Source organism: Topomyia yanbarensis, chromosome 3 (assembly GCF_030247195.1).
Source record: "Topomyia yanbarensis strain Yona2022 chromosome 3, ASM3024719v1, whole genome shotgun sequence".
Classification (NCBI taxonomy): Eukaryota; Metazoa; Arthropoda; class Insecta; order Diptera; family Culicidae; genus Topomyia; species Topomyia yanbarensis.
Genome location: NC_080672.1, coordinates 244832593 through 244838592, shown reverse-complemented (window position 1 = coordinate 244838592; position 6000 = coordinate 244832593). Strand labels below are relative to the sequence as shown.

The following is a 6000-nucleotide window of genomic DNA, read 5'->3' as shown; positions in this document are numbered from 1 at the left end:
AGTAACGCCATCGAGCGAGTTCACATGGAACTAATCATATGCCCATTTCACACACTCACACTACTAGTATCGTAATGCGCGCGCATATGCGACTGCTGTCATTTTTCTGTTCTTCGCTTCAATGCACACGGCACGTTTGGGAATATCGTTCTGCTCGCACCAACATGAGAGCGAGGAGAAGGGCAGCTAAAATGAAATCATCAAAGAGAAAGAAGCACATCCTTCTGGAGCAGTAAAGAATGGCGGGCAGCAACGGTAGCAACTGGAAAAAGTATACTGAAAGTGTTTGTTTGAAAAGTACTTTTCGGTTCTCGTTTTCATCATGCGGCTGGCAATGCAGATTGGAGAGATTGATAGCAAAAAAAGTCAGTCGTCCGGTGTGCGCATTATTTTTTGACGTAGGACTACGTCTTTGTTTTCGATATAGGAGTGCACGTTGCAAATTCTACAAAAATGGTATGTAACGAAAAGTGGTCCAATTTTAACGCATATAATTCAGCCATCTCACGATAAATTTTCAAATTTTTTTGCATATCGCCCCGAAATACTTCTAAGAATAGATTCCAATAGATAAACCCAAAGATTTTTGATATCATGGCATTACAAATTTAAATAATGAACAACCTAGTCAAAATATCCCGCATTTACACACAGAAGATAGCGCTTCCCTAGTCCAGCACGACAGATTTGTGTACCTAGCGCGCTACGCTTTTATGAATCATCGACTATTTAAACGGACGGATTTCGCCGAACACGCTCAGTTGCCTGTTGAGCGGAAGGCGAAGCAGATCACTGCGCTGTGTGTTTTCACAGCCAGGATAGCTGAGTTAGAAGTCCGTTACACTGCCTGTGGAGGTACGCTACCCAGTGAATGCGACTGAGCTTGTCCGTTCAAACACTATGCTATCTTTTGTGTTGTGCTCGTTTCCAGCACACTTTTATGTATAATTTTTCGTACACAAAATAGTTCGTAGATGCGAGCTTCATTTGCAAACACGGTTAACATAGTGTCGTGGTATTAGTTGTCTCTTTCGCTCTACCCATCATCATCAGCGTTCATTCATTTTGCTTTGTGCGCTTGGGTTTAATGTTTGAGGCGAATGTGTAGGTAGGTAGATCTAATTTGTTACTGAATTGCACAACGAAAGTTTATTATTTACGTTCGATCAATTCATTGATTCATTTCGCCTTCACGTGATTCATTTCCACTCAGCCTATAGTATTTTGATTCTACTAATAGGTACATACTACAAAGCCTATTTATGAATGAAAACTCTGCCACTTGAAAAAACCGTTGCAAAAACACATCCTGTCCATATATAAAATTGTTTTCGATTCTTGTATATTTATAGTTTCGATATATGATTAAGACCACTGCATTCGCTATATTTGTATACGTACTTTAGGAAAGTTACAATTGGTCGTCAAACGGTGGGATAACAAAATTCTCACAAGTTTCCTATCTCATGCCTCCACGCAAGTCTAAGTCTATTGATGACATTTGGTCCTTAGACCGGCGACGACTGGGTGCTATCAGCTTTCTGCCGATAGTAGCAGAATGAGAGGGTGCGAACAGATCTAGTCGAGAAAACATTGCCGTACAAATGAATAGTTGATCGGAAATTAGCCCTAATACGAATAATCTGACTAGTATCTATGATCACGGGTTAATACGTATTGAAAATTCGCCGCGTCTGTTTTTATGAACCTAATTTCAAGCTCCGTTATTGCTAACAAGCCCGTGCATCAGGTTAACAATCCTTTATAATTCCCTTCAGTGTTCGTTATTATCGCTCGTATACTTGTATTCCACAAACAATCGGATATGGAAAATAAGAAATACTTTCCTTGATTTATAGCATCTCGCGCTATTTTTGCCTGTCTAATGTGTTATCACTCGGTAGTTTTCAAGCCAATAAATTTATCGTAGAGAAAAGGTAGCGAATTCTGTCCAAATACTGTTGCAATAAATAAGCCCATTACGCAGATAAGATTAGCTTTTCTAGGCAATACTCCCACGGTCGGCCGTTTGGAGTTCAAATTGCTTTTGTTTAGGGAATATAGTATACTCTCGGTAGCCGGATGTCCAGAGTTTAAAAAGAACCAAAAACTAAACAAGATCTTTTTTTCGAGTGATCGTGAACTCGAAGACTAACTAAACAACTATACCTAATAAAATATGCTTGACAGGTCGCATCGCTTGCTTGGAGCGAATCCTAGACCTGATACCCTTCCAAACTATCAACTCCGCGACACCTATGGAATAGTCTGATGAATCGTCATCCTTCCGTTAAGTAGGTGGAGCATCAACACTTCCTGTCTACCTTATCCTTTATCCTTCCCCGTGAAAGATGGAGATGGGGGCGGCCGGCAATGATGGCTATCATGCTGTTGAGGTTTTAATATGGGTCGGATTGCTATGAATTCCTATTTACCATTTCCTAAGCAACTCTTATTAGATAATCAGCAGTCAAACATGATGGAGTCAGTGTGCAATCCGCCAAAATCATCGTCACAACGCAACGCAACGCAAGGCAACGCAACGTACTTTAGGAAAGTTACAATAATAGCAAAATATAACTAGAATGCTTGGTCTATACATGAAATGTGATTATATTGTCTAAAATTTGATTTTTCTTCACTGGTCCGGGTTTTTTACCACACACAATCGAAAAGTTTACAAGCTAATCTTATGCTATAAAGATCTAGTTCTAGATATTAGTTCGGTCACAATTTTCTGTCTTCTTTCTTCAGATCTTCTTAAATAAGTTTAATCGGATTCGATCACCTACTACAAATGAAATGACCTGATAACCAAGAAGGTTTGGTTCAATATGTAATATTCGATGTTGCTTGGTTGTGATTAAACCATAGCTAAGAAATATGTTTGATTTATTATTACTATAAATGTGCTAAGAAAATAAATATTTTACATTAAGTAATATAGTCCTACGTCTACAGCTCGTGCAACCCCATAGGGCTGCCCCTTGTAGTTTTTACATAATGAAGTGATCGGTCAGTTCTTTAAAGATCAACACACCGATATCTTACCATTATTATATGCTGCCTCCAAATTCTGTAGCACTTTAATAGCCTTGGCCTATTGTGGATTAAATTTCCTTTTGAAATGTGCACTATTAGCGATATGCTCGAAGATTTTATGAATGATGGAAACAGTTCTCCAAACAAAAATCGTAGTTAGCTTCATTAGTACAATATATTTCCCGAAAAAGGAAGGGTATTTGGAAATCGGAATTTCTGAACTCAGCATTACATGAATATAATATTCGAGATATCGTTTATTAGAATACGATTCTCACAAGCGCAAGCCTCATAGGTGCTACCCGAATTTAGCCGCGATCAAGTGTAAATGGATTGATCGTTTCATTCCACTTGCCATTCGTCTCACTCTCATTACGGTGAGAAAAGCATCTGACATGCTTGCGAAATTGCACGCTGAAAGAAACTAGTACAAGTGCGTTCTACTGGTTGAATGCGAACTCGAAAGATGGTGTTGGAATCACCAAAATGATGTTGTCGAAGGTTTGTTCGTGGAATTTGACAGTGGGATATCTTGTACCTTATCATATTTGATGTTATACTATGTAAAGAGGGCGCCAGCAGCAGTACTTCATCTATGAAACCTTTGGTAGTCCCTCGCTGGTGACAAACACCTGTGAGAGAGTTGGCGAAGACTACATACGTAGTCATCACCTGACAAAGACAAGCACAAAGATTTCTTTGTGGAGGCACAACGCGCACTCTTCTGACTAGAATGAGGGTTACAAGAAACGTTAGTTGTGATATGCGACCCCACTACGTGAATAAAACTGAAACCAAGAAATAGACGACCCCAAGCTTATTTACCTATTTTATTTTCTCTAGTATACGAGTAATCGAATCATTTACTTCGGAAAATCGAAACCCCGGATAATCTAGTTTGACCTGTTTTGCAAAAGACACACACACTTCATTAAAAAGTTTGTCTTAGAAATCTTGCACAAATATCTGTACACAACTGATGCATACCGCTAACTCGTTACCAATATAAATCATAAACGAAAACCAACAGAAAATACAAATCATACCTTGAAATTCTGAAAAATCGATTAGGGTCAAAATAGGTTCATATACATTTCCCAAAATAGGAAAATTTACCCTGACCATTTTATTTCCATTTTTTCGCGAATAAAGCCTAAATTCAAAAAATTACACAAAAAAAAGAAGTTTGACTCGATTATCATCGGGGTGATTCGATTATCCGGGGTGAGATTTTTTCTAAATCCCCGGATAGTTTAGTCCGACCTGTATCATAAATTGTTTGCAAAATCGATTTATCATTGTAAGATGAATTACTCCAGTCTTTTCTATCTAGATCTAGACCCGCAAAGCCAAGTAATGTTGGCCCCTTTTAAATACGTATTACACCATTTGGACATCATGGTGTTATCAGTTTGTATGGGAATTCTCTGTGTGACCGCACTATTCAACCCGTAATTACGGAACCGGAAGTGCGATCGACAAAAAAATCAATAGCAGCTTATGGGAGCTGCTATATGTTATATAGCATATGTTATATTGTTCATTTGAAACTAAGCTTTGTGTTGAACGCCTCTGGAAAAACATGATTTGCGGTCACCTTCTATTCAAAAACTACTCAACCGATTTCTTTCAAACTTTGCATACACATTCTATGTAAAAAATACCTAACATCTACGCTGAGTTTGAAAAAAATCGAATTTGTAATTTTGATGCTGAATGTCTCTAAAATGCATCAAATGTCGACCCTCTCACATGGCTCTTCATCTCATCCCCCTCAGACTAGACCCCCATCCCACAGACCAACAACTCTCTCATCACCTTCATCCACCAGGCATCCCAAAATAAGCTGGGTGATGGTGGTTGTGTCTTTTGACATTGAAAATGTCAAAATCATTTATACACCAACCGATTCAGGAACGCCTAACCTAAATATTGGTAATAATGTAATATCTCTGCAATAAAAGTAGTCTTTTGAAAATCGGTAAAAATGAAAAGTTCACGAAAAAAGGGAAAATGGCCAATCGATTTGAGCACCCAGCACGCTACGTACGCTTCTATGAATGACGTCATCCTCGACTATTTGAGGAATATCAGTAGCAGCGAGGTATGTTAAGACAAAGCGCTGCGATGAGTGCTGCATTTAAACACTGCTACCGCTAGTGGTGGGGGACGACGACAGGTCTTGGCATTCAGCGGCCATGCGCTCGTGATGTCTCCCTTGCATGGTTCTGATTGGTTGTATTGATTTTGCCGATGACGTCTTCCTTTCAGCATTGCTCGGGTGAGCTCATTCTCCGGTCGAATGTCGAAGCGGAGACGATAGCAGTGGCCGAAAGGTATATTTAAATTATGCAAAACGAGCGTACCGATGAATCTAGTACCGCGAAACTCGGTGTATTTGCACCCGTACACTCTCTTGTTCATTTCGGCGCGTGTTGTACAGATTTGTATCGAAAATTAGAGCCATTTTTATAGGTGTTCTAAGAATGTAATAGACATTTTCACTACTATATTGAGCATAACCAACCATAGAATCATAATTTGGAGAAATGAGAAAACCACTAGGTACTAGGTGGATTAAAACCGGTTTTGTTTTTGAAAAGTAGTAACATCTCAAATAAAGAGAAATTACAAAACATGAATTCTTGATCAAAAATACCTTGGCACCGTACTAAAAGGAAAAGAAAAAAAATATAGTTATAAAACTTACATAAAAAGACTGATTTCGGTCGTTTTTGCTTTTTTATATATAATATACATGCACATATACATATACTAGGCTATTTCCGGCTATTTTCCTACCTAATCATAACGTACTAGGGCAGTTGTTATTTTTTGAAATAAATAATCGTTCCGGATCCAAACTGAGCTGTGTGAGTGCGCTGTATATTTTCTTCCTGGTTTCCGCTGAAAAGTCCCTGTCCCGCCCAAGAAGCCATATTTGATCTGAAAGATACA

General features: G+C 38.7%; 1 protein-coding gene across 5 annotated transcripts in view; it reads right to left on the bottom strand.

Annotated features, from left to right (window-relative positions):
• Positions 1-5854: 5854 nt before the first annotated feature.
• Positions 5855-6000, bottom strand: part of LOC131692853 (apolipoprotein D-like) — a 291898-nt gene continuing 291752 nt past the window's right edge. For 4 of the 5 annotated variants that reach the window (XR_009306081.1, XR_009306082.1, XR_009306083.1 and 1 more), the window contains exon 12: positions 5895-5988. The gene's annotated coding sequence lies outside the window, so the exon portion shown is untranslated. Of the gene's footprint in view, positions 5989-6000 lie in introns of all 5 variants that reach the window. The other variant, XR_009306085.1, reaches the window with a different exon arrangement.